The sequence below is a fragment of the Crotalus tigris genome, unplaced genomic scaffold (assembly GCF_016545835.1).
Source record: "Crotalus tigris isolate CLP2741 ecotype Arizona unplaced genomic scaffold, ASM1654583v1 scf7180000017771.5222438, whole genome shotgun sequence".
Lineage (NCBI taxonomy): Eukaryota > Metazoa > Chordata > Lepidosauria > Squamata > Viperidae > Crotalus > Crotalus tigris.
In genome coordinates, this window is record NW_024096622.1 from 2722225 (window position 1) to 2737171 (window position 14947).

Here is a 14947-nt window from a genome sequence, read left to right on the forward strand (position 1 = left end):
AGTCCAACAAAGTTATTTTCTGATGTAACAACCTATAGAATTGCTCCTGTTGCTGGTTTGGTGCATACAACCCCACAATAAGAATTTTCTTGCCATATAAACCAAGTTCAAGCATAACATATCTTCCATGAAGATCTGATTCTAACAGGGTAGCAGATAAGTTCTGTTTAACATAAATTACCACACCCCCTTTTTTCCCAGGGGCGGGAGATACGAAATGAGATCCCAAACGAGGATTGTTTAAGTATTTTTGGTCTTTAGATGTAATATGAGTTTCTTGCAAACAGATAACATCATTATTGTGTTGTTTCAAATAGTGGTAGATTTTTTTTCTCTTTTGAGGAATATTTAATCCATTAACATTCCAGGTCAGGAGCTTTGCCATCTCCCTTGGCCTTAAGCCTGGAGAAGATCCCCTCAAATTCTGCTACTGAAGAATATGTTGCAGAGCTTTTGGGTCTTGCTCCTCCCACCGGCACTGAAACAATTTGCTGAGTAGATTCTTTGATTTCTTTTTCTTTTTTCTGTTGTTCTTTTTCTTTACGTTTGTGTGCTGCACGGGTCATTCTCTGTTCTTTAACCTCTGCTTGAGACATCCATACCACCTGTCCAGCAGTCATCGCACCTGTATCTTCAGATTTCTGTTCCATCTCTTTATCACTCAGGACTTTGTGCATCATGGGCAAAGGTGAGCCTGCACCCAGGACCGTTTTATAAAATTCCTTAGCTTTAGCAACTGTATTAAATCTATAACGTGTCCCCGCATGGCTCAAAACAATGCCCATCGGAATCTCCCATCTAAATGGCATTTGTCTTGCTTTAAGTTCATTTGCTAGAAAAGCAAAATCTTTTCTGCTTCTTAAGATTTTAGGTGGAATTTCCTTTAAAATAATAATATCTTGAGCAGCAATCTGGAATCTTTTATTGTAAAAAGTTTGTAGAATCTGATTTCGCAGGGACTTCTTAGCAAAATATATCACCACATCTCTAGGCAGATTTCTCTGTTTTGCAATCCAAGAATTAACTCTATAAATTCTTTCCACTTCCCCACGTAACTCATCTTTGTCTATATTCAAAATAACAGCCAAGTCATTGATCACCATTTCCATCAGATCTTGAGTTTTATCTTCTTTCAGGCCCCTTATTCTCAAAGCATATTCCATCTGTCTGTACTGGAACATAAGAATATCATCTTGTGAAGTTTCCACTTTTTTCTCCATATCTTGGAATTTATAGTCCAAAAGTTCTACTGTTTCTTCAATTTCCTCCACTCTAGAGTCCAGCTTCACAACCACTGAGGCCACTCCAGATAAAGCTAGAAGTATATCATCCCTCAATATAGTATTATTCTGTTCTAAAAGCTCCTTCATCTCTTTCTTCATTTCTTCCTTGCTTTCAGATTTATTCTGTTCCAAAAGTTGCTTCATTTCCTCCCTAAACTGTGACACAGCACTTACCATTATTTCTTTAATGTCTTGTGCTGATGTGCCAGATGGGGGAGGTGAGGGTGGAGTAGTTTTAGGTTGCTGCACTGAGGGTATTATTTTAAGTTGTTGTTGCACAGTAGAGGTAGCAGGAGAAGAAGTTAACTTAGGAGCTGTAGCAGCTGGTTGTCGTTTTGAAGCCATTTCAATTTATCTTTCTTTCTTCATAAAAATACCAATAAAAAGTAAATAGTCCAAAAGTTAAAAATAAGGTAAAATAGGATAAAATGGAATCAATTTAAAAGCTCCCAAAAGATAAAGAAAAACTTAGAAAGGAAAGCAGTATTAAACAACAGTTCAGCCAGTCCGTCTTTCAAAAGAAAAAAAAAAACTTTCAAAACGCCATTTTACTTTCACTCTCACTTTTCCACCCGGAAAAAAAAAGAGAAAACTCAAAAAATAAGAAAAAATCAACACATGCTAAATGAACTAAATAAACTAAAAAAAGATAAAATAAAACTAAACTATAAATAAAATCCTTTAAACAGTTCTGTCCGGTTTAAGATTACTCACGGTTACTTTAAATACGGAGATGTTAGCGGCGTTTCGCTTTGTTTCCAAAGAAACAAAGACAGCTGAGAGGCGGAGAAGGCAATGAACTCCGAGGGAGCACTCTTTCTACCCCCCTAAAATAAAAATCCAGGGAGGGTTAAGAGGTTCTACCTCTATTCATGCGATCTCTACCCCTTCCCTTCGCCCGGGAAGGGGATTGCGAGCCGCGGGCCAGCTGATGAACGCTGTGCTCCGCGGATCTGACACCGTCTCAGGAGGACGGCTACAAAGTAGCCGCCATCTCCACCGCTTTAACCACCGGAAGTCCCTAATTGTTTTATTTTTAAGTGGGAAGGACAACTTATTGTTTGTATTTGGTGGATTGATCAAGGTGATCTCATTGTTCCTGCAAATTTTAATGGAAAATGTTGAGCCTAGGATTTCTCTAAACTTTTATCCTTTAATTGATACCCTTTTAATAATATAAAATAAAACGTTTAGTATCCTAAGGCAAGTCAAAGGGGCACTTGATACTGACCTGGTTTTCAATGGCCTGAAAGGGGAGTTGATGGCCTATTTGCAATAAGAACTGAGATACTAGTAATGACATGTCAGTCTGATCTTGGACTGAAGTGGTAGATATATCACTATTTTGCTTTATCTTCAAGAAATTCTCTGATGATAAAAAATCTGCATAAGATTTAATGGAGAAGAGAAGTCTGTTGTGCTGCTAATTCTGTGACATTCACACACTCCTTACCCCATAGATGATTTTCAGCAAATCAGTATGGGTATAGCTGTAGAATAGCAATTATACAGAACAACCCCTATCTTAAATTAAAGCACTGAAATGAAGAAATTTTGGGGGGGGAGAGGAAACAAGAATGGATTTGTGGTGCCAAAACTATCTAAGCTTGTGTCTGAGTGCAAGAAGATGAAAGGATGAAATGGTTAAATCAACACACTTTCCTTCCAGTATAAGTGCTGTTATTGGGCAAGAAACAGGTAGAATACTAGAATATGAAGCACAGTGGACAATATGAAGGAGAGGATAACCGGCAACATTTCTATCATTTAAGCTGCCCATAATCTTAACAAGTCCTGTTTGTTTGTTTGTTTGTTTGTTTGCAGAGCTTTTTATAAATATTGATACATTTGCTTTCTTGTTTAATCCATTAGGTGAGGTCAGGAAGAAAGCTTTATCATATGAAAATACTCAAAATAATTAGCTGAAAAGTTAGATCTGATTAACCAATTTTCTCTTCTGCTTGTGTGAATAAATGTATCTGTGCAATTAAATGAATGCAAATTCTACCATCCACAAAAGGGCAGTGAGCCTGAGTAATACCAGGGAGGGAAAATGCTACAATTCAAACAGTAATGGACAGATTTGATATATAGAGCCAAATTTAGTGACACAAACAATGATTAATCTTTAAAGCACATTGCTAAAACTCTTTTGGAATTTGCTTCTGTCTAATTGTTTGAGGCCATATGCAGTATATAAGAAGTCTACAAGATATAAATTGAAATTAATCTTGGACCAGCAATAGCATGGGCTGGTTGTGGCTAGAAGAGAAGTAATGGCAACCGGAAGAAAAAGCATACCCTAAACACAGTAATAAAAGGAACAAGCATAAAACAAGTATCAAAGTTCAAATATCTAGGAACAACGTTCACCGAAAATGGTAAAATGGATGAAGAGCTTAACATACAATGCAGTAGATCAAACCAAGTATTGGGACAGCTTGCTCCACTCCACAACATAAGGCAATACCGATCAGCACAAAGAAGCATCTCATACAAAGCATATTTCGTCTCCACCTTGTGTTACTAGTGCCAAACATGGACACTTACAACAAAACATACAAAAATTAGTCACCACGGAAATGAGATGTTTGAGGAAAGCTGCTGAATGACCAGAAGAGATAAAATCAGAAATGAGACCATAAGATAAAGAATTGGCATAGAGCCAATCTTAAATTACATACAAAAACAGCACATAAAGTGGTTTGCTCACCTGGAGAGGATGTTATGGATTCCATACTGTATAAGGGATATACAAAAAGAGGAGAAGGTCAAAGAACACGAGGCAGACCTCGAAGAAGATGGAGAGCGAACATCAAAGACACACTACAGCAATATCAATTAGCAATGGTTGAGTCCATCAGAAGAGCAAGAGCCAGAACTTTGTATCTCCTTTTACACCCAAAGCAGGAGGAGGAGGAGGAGGAGGAAGAGGAGGAGGAGGAGACAGCTAGTTGAAAACAAATGAAATGCAGTCATTTATTATTATTTTTCTATCCTAATACCCCAGCAGCCAAGATTTTTAAAAATAATTTGAATCTGCTTAAAACAGAGCTAGCAATATCTACTGCTAAAAAGTAGCAATAATACACATTTTAATTGATTAAAATAATACACATTTTAATTGATTAAAATAATACACATTTTAATTGATTAGAGTGATTTCTTTGGATAATGAACAAGGATTCTATGACACCATTAAAGAAATAAGTTAATATGACCATTGTAGGGGTGTGAGTGCAAATTGAAGCTCAGCATTAGAACAGTTTGGCCCTTCATCATCTCTGCTATTGATGCTTTCCAGTTAAAATCTATGTAATTTTTCCTTTCAACTAGTTTTTCTCATGTTTGATATTTAGATGCATAAAATACTTGAGAATACAGCATACACATCTTGCATGACATGAAAATTACATTCCTTCCTGACCATTTATTCTTACTAGATTAATCTGGAACTTTTGAATTAAGATAAAATATACAACAATCTGAAAGGATACATGGCCAAATTGCTGTTCTTTGAGAATAGCAATTCTATTCATTAATAAAGAGAAAGGTGTTATATTGTGATCTTGTACATACTATCAGATGCTGAGAGATTTGCTTCACTGTGGGCAGCTATAACATTGCAGTCTTAACATTCAAGTCTATATTTATATGTTCAAAAGAACAAACCCAGTCTTTACAATGGTACTGACATCCAGGAGAATAGCTAGAAGATAATAAGTGTCAATTCCATTCCTCATTAGTGACTCTTAGTGGAAACCAGCCCTTACTATGGTCTTAGAAAAAAAAATCTGTCATAAAATATTTTCTTGGCTTGAGTCTCTTCATTCTCCTCTGGGTCTTGTTATTGAATAACTTTGGGAGGGTATGGGAAAGAGCTGTTTAACAGCACTTAAATCATGGCCTGAGGACAGACAATTAAACCAGAGGTTTAAGAATGGGGGTAAAATTGGGGTTGCCTGTCAGTGCTGATGGAAAAAAAAGGGAAAGGGGAATGGTAAATGAAGACACTGGAGGGACAGAATTGTTTTAAATAATGACCATAAATAACTTCTTAAAGAGAAGCCTTTCATTTTTTTTGCAGTAAAAATAACAGAGTGTGCTATGGCTTCCCTGACCAATCTATTATCAAAAGATGTTAATGTTCTGAGAGAGGAGAAAGATGGGAGAAGAAAAGGTGGAGAAATGAACTGCTTTAGTGACCAACATGAGATAGCGCTTAACTGTGACACAATCATTTCTGCTTCACATGATTAATGTATGTAGTATGATAAAAAGTCTTGAACTATTTTTAATCTGTGAGAAATGGTGTTAAATCTTTGAATGAATTTCAGCTCTATTTCACAATCTGATTGGGTGTAAGACGTGGACAATACCTTAAGGAGAATGGAGTGTTGTCCTCGTTTTTATAAAAAAAAATAGTGCCATTGTTTCTGAAGTTTGACACGTGCCATTTATTCCACTTACAATGTTTTATTCAAAGTTGATTTTTGGCTTACCAGATGCCGCTGTGGCTAGGGAATATGCACATTGGAATAAAATATCTATTTTTGCTTTCCATGCTTATTCCTGGTTTGGTTTTTTTTATTCCCAGACTTAGTCCCCAGAAGTTTGAGTTTTAATGGATGAATAGCAATAATGGGAGAGAACATAAACTAAGAATTGGCCATATAAACCATAATTACTTATTCATCTGTGAAACAGAGGCTGGATTCATGTAGAACACTAAGCCATTATGAAGTATGTTTGCTTTTGTCTCAATGAGTCCATTCTTTATGGCTTAATATGTGACATGGGCTGCTAGGGCTTTCTCAACAAACCATGTTTAAAGAGTTATTTGTGAACCAGACCTGAGAGAGATCTCTAGTCTTAAAATATGTCCATGGAAAGGTCAGACTGATATAGATGTAGAGGAAGGTTTAGGTTGCATTTAGACTGTATAAGAACCAATATGACTTGGTGGTAATCATCATTAAGCAATAACTTTTGCTAATAGATTGAACAGCACATCATTTGTGTTTTTATTCAGAAATAATTATGGTAATCAATCAGATTAATTCTCAAGCAAACATATTGAACATTGAACATTGCAGTTATGACTGCAATTTGAAGCCATTTCTGGGTAATAAATTCTATTGGCTTTAATGGGCAAGGTATAGTTTTGCATTAATTTAGAGCCATAGTGCATATTTCAACCTGAGAATTTTGTTCAAAACAAATGCACTATGGAATGTAAAGACAGAATGTTGCTGAATATAACCACTATAATAGGTATGTCTGTAATTTTAAGTGTTTGGTGTAAAAATTAATCTATACTTAATGAAATCCAAACTATAAAGATTCAACCATTTTGTCTGAATTTCATGTGCTCAGGAACATGGATAAAACTAACTTTTGTTTATTCTGATTTATTTTATGATATTATTCTAAAGTAAGTTATTATGAATACTTACCCAGTTGGCTCTATTAAATAAGTAGAGAAACAAAAATGAACAAAAACAATTTACCCATGCCTCAAGGGAAATTCATAATTAGGAATGAAATGTGCACTTAAAATCTATTGCATAACACTTACTCTTTAGGCAAGTAATTATTAATTTAAAATTAGCTCTTCAGATTTCATATTTTTGCTAATAATTCTAATGGTATGCACTTGTGCTTGTCCTTAAGGATAGGTTCCTGGGCTGTAAGATTCTTTGATTGGTGCTATTTATAAATTAAAGTGAAAAGTAATGCCTGATCATTTCTTCAGCTCATCTCCTTTCCTTATCTTAATTTATTCTTGTCCATATTCCTTCTGAAAGCCATGCTTTTCTATTCATCTCCTCCATTTGTACTGGCACTTAACTGCTCTCTGAGCACCAGAATGTGATACCAAACAAACAATGCAACTCCTGATGACTCAGTGATTAGGTCACTTTGTGTCATTCAGGGGTTTGTTTGTGGAGTAAGTCACAATAACTGTGCCATAAATCAAAATTTACCAATGACAATAGTACATATCAATTTTGAATACTCACTTAAGATCTATTACTGTAGGTTGAGTCAGAAATCAGAAGGAAGATGCTGCCATTGAGAGGAAATAAAGAAGCTAGAAAATCATACTCTGTTATACTTGGCCTACACAGAACTTCTCCAGGTGATGTTGGTAATCTGTCAGATATTTTGGTTCCAAGCTGTTTGGAGCTTACATGTCAAAAGCAAAACTCAGAACCTGGTTCAGTCATTCATTAGAAGACAGAAGATATCGGAAGGCCCATGAAGGTCACACTCATAATCGGATCTCTGCATTCTGCAGCAGTTGCAGATTATGAATTATGTTCAAGGCAGATCTAGAAAGTGCATTGTGGTAGTTTAAGCAGAAGATCTCTGTGGTCTGAGCTGCTGTAACTAGAGCACAGGTGTCAAACTCGCCACGTCACATGACGTGTCACGACATATCATGACTCTTTTTGCATTGCCGGAAATGGGGGTGGGTGCAACTTCAGTATGATGAAACCAGCCCGCGGGCCAGCAGTTTGACACTCCTGAACTGGACTATTTCTGCATAATTATGAGCAGAACTTGTATCCCAACCAAAGGTGTTAATGGGCCCTATTAGTCACAAAGATTACTTGGGTCTCAGATGACAGAGAGGAACTTAAGTGTACTCCTGTATTATGTACATGTTGTGTACATGATAGTTGCCATGGAGTTGGGCAGCTTACTGAATGTTCTTTCTGAGATAATGCAACACCATTCAAAAAAGGCAAAGTTTTCAATTTTCATAACTGGAAATCATACACACCCATACATAGTTTCAATTTGTACACAATCCAGCCTCGAGACTCTAGTTTGTGTAGTTAATGTGCCATAATGACCACTACAAGCAAAGAGAATACAGGCATATCTAAGATGAAGAAATATTTAATTCACTATACTTTTCACAAGCATATATTGGATATTTATTTATTTTTTATGAAATTTATACATTCCCCATCTTACTATCATAGTGATCCTGGGTGATTTACACACAAAAAAGTCATGAAACCATATAAAAAGACAGAGTTGAAAAAGAGTTAAAAACAAAGTTTAAAGGGCAGAGAAATCACCCTGAAGCCTTTTAAACTTGCCTAAGGTTGTATACCACTCATAGATCATCATGCCAATTGGCAAAGCCTGGTCTTCACATTCTTTCAGAAGGCCAGAAAAGAGGAGATCAGCCTCACATCTGAAGCAAGAGGTTCCATAGGGTGGAGGCAACATTAGAGAAAGTTCTCTTCCTAGATCCCACAAGCTGAAATACTTTGTAGGGTTTCATACATAAATACTGTAATATACCCTCTCTGGCTCATGGATAGGACGGTCAACGTAATTGGAAGCTGTTCCTCAGGTAACCTGGTCCTATGCCATGAACTGCTTTAAAGATAACAACAAACAGCTTGAATTGGACCTGGAAGCAAGCCATGGAAAAAACAAAGAATAAAGGGAAATCCTACTAAATGGACTCTACCTTTTATAAGTTATTTGAACAGCTATCAGGCTGTTGGATAGCACTAGTAAGAACTGAAACCTCCCTGTATTTCAATGCCTGAGTGCAGTAAAAAGAAGAGAACAACCTGAATGTCATTAAAGGAGAAATCTGCCAAAGTCTTGGTTTTTGATACTATAAAAGAGTAAATTAAATAGTTTCTGTCTATATTTAAGATTTAAGGAACAGACTTAAATCTGAAGAATATGCAGAAGGAGACAATCCAAGGCTAGACCAAAAATGTATTTAATTTCATGTCAGTATTAATTAAAGCAATTAAATAGTTAGCAACAATTTTATTGTTATTTTTTTTCCTGTGATGAAAGATTCAAAGCTTTTTGAAAGAGTCTAGAGAACCTTGGGCCTCATAATATATGCCTGCAGTTCAGAATCATTTCTAATTTTCTAATACAGAAAACTCAGAAGCTCAATGTGTAGCTAATACAGCCTTTGGTTGAGAGGTCATTATTTTCTCAAAACAGTCTGCTCCTCATACCATTAGGAAATAAATTCTTTCTAATTGACCAGAATCTATTTTCTTTCTATTGAGAAGCTGTGCAGTGTGTTTCCATATATGCTGTATAATAAGGCTTGAGAGGAAGGGTGAGGTATAGAATTTAGTTTCCAATTATGTATTCTAATCTTAACAGAGAGTATGTGGAAGATGCTGTGCTTATCCTTCAGCTCACTCCATTCTGCTGCTGTGCATGCATTTTGGGGGAAGCACTTTTTAAAAGCTAAGTCAGAAAAGAAGAGTGATAAGCACAGTTGAGTTTGTCTTGTGATAAAAAGACACAAGCCGCCTCAATCAGTTTCTCCTGGATGCAGCCTCAAGAGGAAAGAGAAAGGAGGTGCAGTGAAAAGTACTTGGTTTTCAGCAGTTGCTGACACCAGTGATCAAAAACACCACAGAAGGAGCAATACTTCCTGCCTTCCAAAGATAAGGGAGGATGGAGTGCTGCACTCTGCTCTGCTCATCCAGGTGGGCATGAGGGGGAGCCTAGAGATAGATGTATTATAGAGAATCATGCAATTAAGATAGCCTGCCTAAGGAGGCTGAGAAGCAAGAAGAGCATCTATTTTGTATGTTTGATTCTACTCATATCTGCCAAAAGTGTCTTTAGAAGTGGGAGCAGGAGACTAATTTGAGACTCTTTCTTGTGTTGCAAAACTGGAAAGGAATACAGGGGAAATAGTTCCCTTGGTCCTGAACAATGCTGAATAATGTTTGTTAGCTATGTTCCCCGTTTAGGCTAGGCAGTGCTTAATGGGGGAGTTATGGGCAACCTCCACTACTTACTCAACCATATCCTTGAATTATGGGAATCTAGGCCTAACACAAAGTGCTCTTAGGAATGGATTATGCACTTTTGTGCCTGGCTTGACTCCTTCTCAAAATAGTCTTATTTCAATTACTGAAAATCAATAACATTTTGATATGGGAAATAAATTACAGCTGTAACATACAGTATAGCTTAAAACTGACTTTGAATAATGTTAATGCCTCACTCAACCCCAATTCAAGAATGAGAAGAAAATTCTATCATGACTCATTTACAAAGCAAAACATCTACTTTGCCTCATACTTCACCTACTGCAGCCCTAATCTTCACCTAATTTAAAGTGCCTTCCCCAAAACTATAAGGATTAGAGATAATGGGAATTGCAGTCCACCACATCTGGAAGTCACCAAGTTAGCTTAGGTCCCAACAGTAGGGTAATTGTGAAGATTGCACACATAACTGTGCACTGTAATATTGAGCTCTGGCCTCAGGTTGTCCTATCCTTTTTAAAGAAATCCTCTAATGTGACAGCAAAAACAAGCTGCTTTCTCTCCAACTTTCTGTAAGTGACCAGAGAGCTAATTTTGCCCTTTAGTATTTTTACAAATAACTTAAGGTGGCTAACACACCTAATACTCCTTCCTCCTTTTATTTTTCTCACAACAATCCTGTGAGGTGGGTTAGGCTGAGTGTGTATGTGGAGATTCTCCAGTCATCCAGGTGCTTTTTCTTTTCTTTTTCTTTAAAAGGCAGTTGGATTTTTGTTTTATTTTTTTCCTTGAGGAAGAAAAAGAAAACTTTTCATTTCTCATCCAAGGAGCTTCTTCAGTTGTGTGTGTGTGTGTGTGTGTGTATGGAAGAAGGGGTGTGTGTGTGTGTATGTGTGTGTGTGTGTGTGTGTGTAAGGATAGATACTGACAGTTGAGACTGGATGATGTGGGGGATGGAAGGATTGTATTTCTTTGCAGTTATCTGGTCATTAGAAGTTCTCAGAGAGATGACTGCAGAGAAATCCACACTTTAGGTAAACTGTAAGGGTGGTCAGTATGAGTAAAGCTGTTAATGTAACTTATACCCTCTATCTTATAAGGAAGCATTATTTGAGAGCCACGATTAACCAAAATCATGACCGCTGAAGTCAATTTTTGTGAGTCCATTTGATGATGACAATGTCATATGGAAGATTGTGACATGGAATGTAAGAAGAGTAAGTGACAAAAGAGTGGCAAATAGTGTCTGTGAAACTTAGAGAAAGCAGAAGGATCTGAAGGTGATCTGATTTTGTGCAATGAAGTTCATGAATAAATGCAGGGAAGTGAAGGACTAAGTTTACTTATGAATAAAAAAGCTAAAATGTACGACAAAGTATGAACTGGTATCATTTAGATGCATATGAAAGAAGGAATCCATTTGTTGATGATAGCTGCATATTATTTTCAGCCCTTCAAGGTATACCATAAAAGAAAACCAGAATACTACTTTTAGTATAAGGTTATTGTTGTGTCCTGAGCCTGCAAAAGCAGGCTCGGGGCATTGCTATGGTCCCAGGCTATTGCAAGCTGCCCGGGACCAGACTAAGCAGCGCCAGCCTGTGTGCATGTGCAAGGCGCGAAAGCGCACCATTTTGTATTGTAACCTTTTTGCCCGGGAATTCTATTTAATGTGAGAGAGGCCTGCGAGCCTCTGAGTTGTGTTGGAGTGAGCAGAAGAAGAATAAACAGTTGTTGGCTACAGAATGTGTGCTCTTCTTTCGCCATTAACTCGAGGACTTAACAGTTATAGTAATAGAATCTTGAAAATCTGAATGCAAACTTCCCTTTTGCTTTCATGAAAACCAGGGAGATGAGGTCCATGGCATTTTAAATAATAAAGGGTTAGAAAACTGATAGGGGCATCATCAGATCTTTTAAGATTATTGTTGCTTGAAATTGCATAAACTTTCAGGTAAGAACTTTAGCATTGTACAACTTTTAGTAAATTGTTGGCCATTTGGGGATGGAAGTAGCATTAGGCACCATTATATTAAACCATTCCAATTTTTTTACTTCTGTAATAAAATAATCTATAGATTATTCTAGAATATAGCATTCTGAAAAGAACAAAACTGCTTTTCCTAGATGCTGTGTGAGTTCTATTTGTGTGTTAACTATTCAAAGCCGTGCTGGAGTTATTCCTGAGACCATCTAATTTTGGCCACTCCCTTCACATCTCTCTGTAAAACTATTTTCTTCAAACCCATTTCTGAGCTTTCTCAAAAAAAAGTAATCTGTAAATCTCTTCTGCCACTCATATTTCTATCTTCATTTTGTCTCTTTGTTGCAGAGCTACTGCATGAGAAATTGCTTCTCCCTTCTCTATTGACGACACAATGAGAGACATGTTTAAAAGTATCAGAACCAACAACATTGTACAGAAGGAATCAACAGCTCTACAAGATGCAAATTTCATTTTCTTTCTCCCATTATAATGAATGAAGGAATGCTTAAGATGGATCTTTCAACAGCCTAAAGCAAAATGGCACAACCCAGCTCTAAAGCCCAGTCCATGTCTAGATTTCTGCTGAATTCCATTCTGGATTTCCAAGCCTTTGGGACCATAGACTTTTTAAAGTGCTTTCTCAAATGCTGATGGAGTACAATGAAGATGGGAACAATGAGAAAGATATTATATTTTATTTCATATGGTGATTGTAAACATTCATTCAAATCAAAATGCCCCAATAATAAGATAAGCTGAGATGAATCATTTCCAACATCATAAATAATTTCTGAATGACTTTTTTATTGTGATTTTGCTTTATGTATAATTAACGTTATTCTGATCTGATGTATTTTATTTTATATGCTTTTTAATTTATGATGCCCCACTCTCCTCATGCTGCTCTTTGATCATAATAAATATTTGATTTGTTCTATGTGGCTTTGTTCAGTTTCAGCAGATTCTTCTAAAAAGAGTTATTTGTATCTGTAATTTACTGGTAGCTGTCTTAACCTGTGACCTTAATCAGGTTTTTAAATTATGCTTTCCTTTGCACAATCTCTTGGTTTTTTTCCTGTGAGGAGACCTAATGGGATAATTAAATTTGCTTCCCTTCAACAACTTATTGGGATTATTTTGATTTTTGATTAGCCAAAAAGTAGTAGCTGTAGTAGATTTTTTTTTTTAACAATCTCTCTTAATTCTCATTATCCTTTCTTTCATTTCTAACACCATTATGCTATATTATTGTTGTTCTTGATGTTAAGAAGGTCAGTCACAGTTTGGGGGTTATTCTTATCTCCTGACTCTATTCAAGTCTCTCCATTTTGTTTCATACATTTTAATATTTTTAATTAAACTTCACATTAGATTTTTGCCAATTATTTATGCTTTGGTGTAAGTCTATCTGGCCCTAAGCCCATTATATTCTTCAGCTCATTTAATTTCCATCTTCCTTCTCCTCCAGGATGGATGATCTCCCATTTTGGAAAATAGAAATATTAGATATTTTATAAATCAGTTTCTATTCTTAGGCAGAACGTTGGACCATAAGAAAGGCTGAGTGCCAAAGAATTTAGGCCTTTGAACTATGGTGCTGGAGAAGATTCCTGCAGTCCCATGGACTGCAAGGTGATCAAACCGGTCAGTCCTAGAGGAGATCAACCCTGACTGCTCTTTAGAAGGCCAGATCCTGAAGTTGAAACTCAAGTACTTTGGCCACCTAATGAGAAGGAAGGACTCACTGGAGAAGAGCCTAATGCTGGAAAAGATTGAGGGCAATAGAAGAATGGGACGACAGAGAATGAGGTGGCTGAATGGAGTCACTGAAGCAGTAGGCATGAGCTTAAATGGACTCCAGAAGATGGTAGAGGATAGGAAGGCCTGGAGGAACATTGTTCATGGGGTTGCGATGGGTCGGACATGACTTCGCAACTAACAACAAGGTACAAAATGAAGGCAGATAAATTATTTTTATATAGAAATAAAATTAGAGATGAATTTTAATCACATTTTTGAAACTTAGATTTCATGACACATATTATTCATTAAATCAAAGCTGCTAATGTGGCTATGCTTGCTATATAATATTTGTTTCTATGCATAACTTATTTTATAATCACTTTAAACTATATACTAGAGTGTGGCATAGAAATTATTTATATTCCTCATGTTTTTAAAAGGTCATCAGCTTTTTCCCAGAAACTTCTTGGTGGAATCATAAGTTTGTCCCGTTTCCAAATGATTGCCAAAAATAATGCTTTACATCAATGCACAACACAGCCACTAAGGAAGAGAGAGAGAAAATAAGGATTAGGATAATACACAGTTACTTACTTAAAGTTTCACAGAATTTACTATTGCAATATTTCCCCACTTGCTGGTAAAGACCTTTTTGAACATCCAACCAAATTTATAATCATTTAATAGGTGTTCAGCAACTCATAGTCCTTTTATAGTCTCCAGGTCTCCTTTTGATTGCAGCGCCAGCATATGAGGTCTTTTTTATGAATTGTGCAGTCTTTTTTCTTCTGGTCATCAGCTGCTGTAATACCTCTTTGGTGAAGGCAGCTCTTTTTGTATTTTTCATTATTATTTTCTTAATTCTGTCTGAGTCCTGCCCTTCCCAGTGCTATTTGCACTAAACTCTCCCCAATTACATCTGTCCACTCTATCAGGTCTGGCAAAGGAGGCATACTGTGGATTCTGCTTGTTAGGGAATTAGATCAGTCTGCTAGGGCAGGGGTCCCCAACCTCTGGGCAGTAGCTCACCAATGGGCTGTGAGGTGTTTGCAACTGAGCCCCAGAAATGGCAGGTGAGTGTGTGGGTGCACATGCACATCCCCATGCATGAGTAGCAGGAGAACACATGCACGCACGCTCCATTTGCA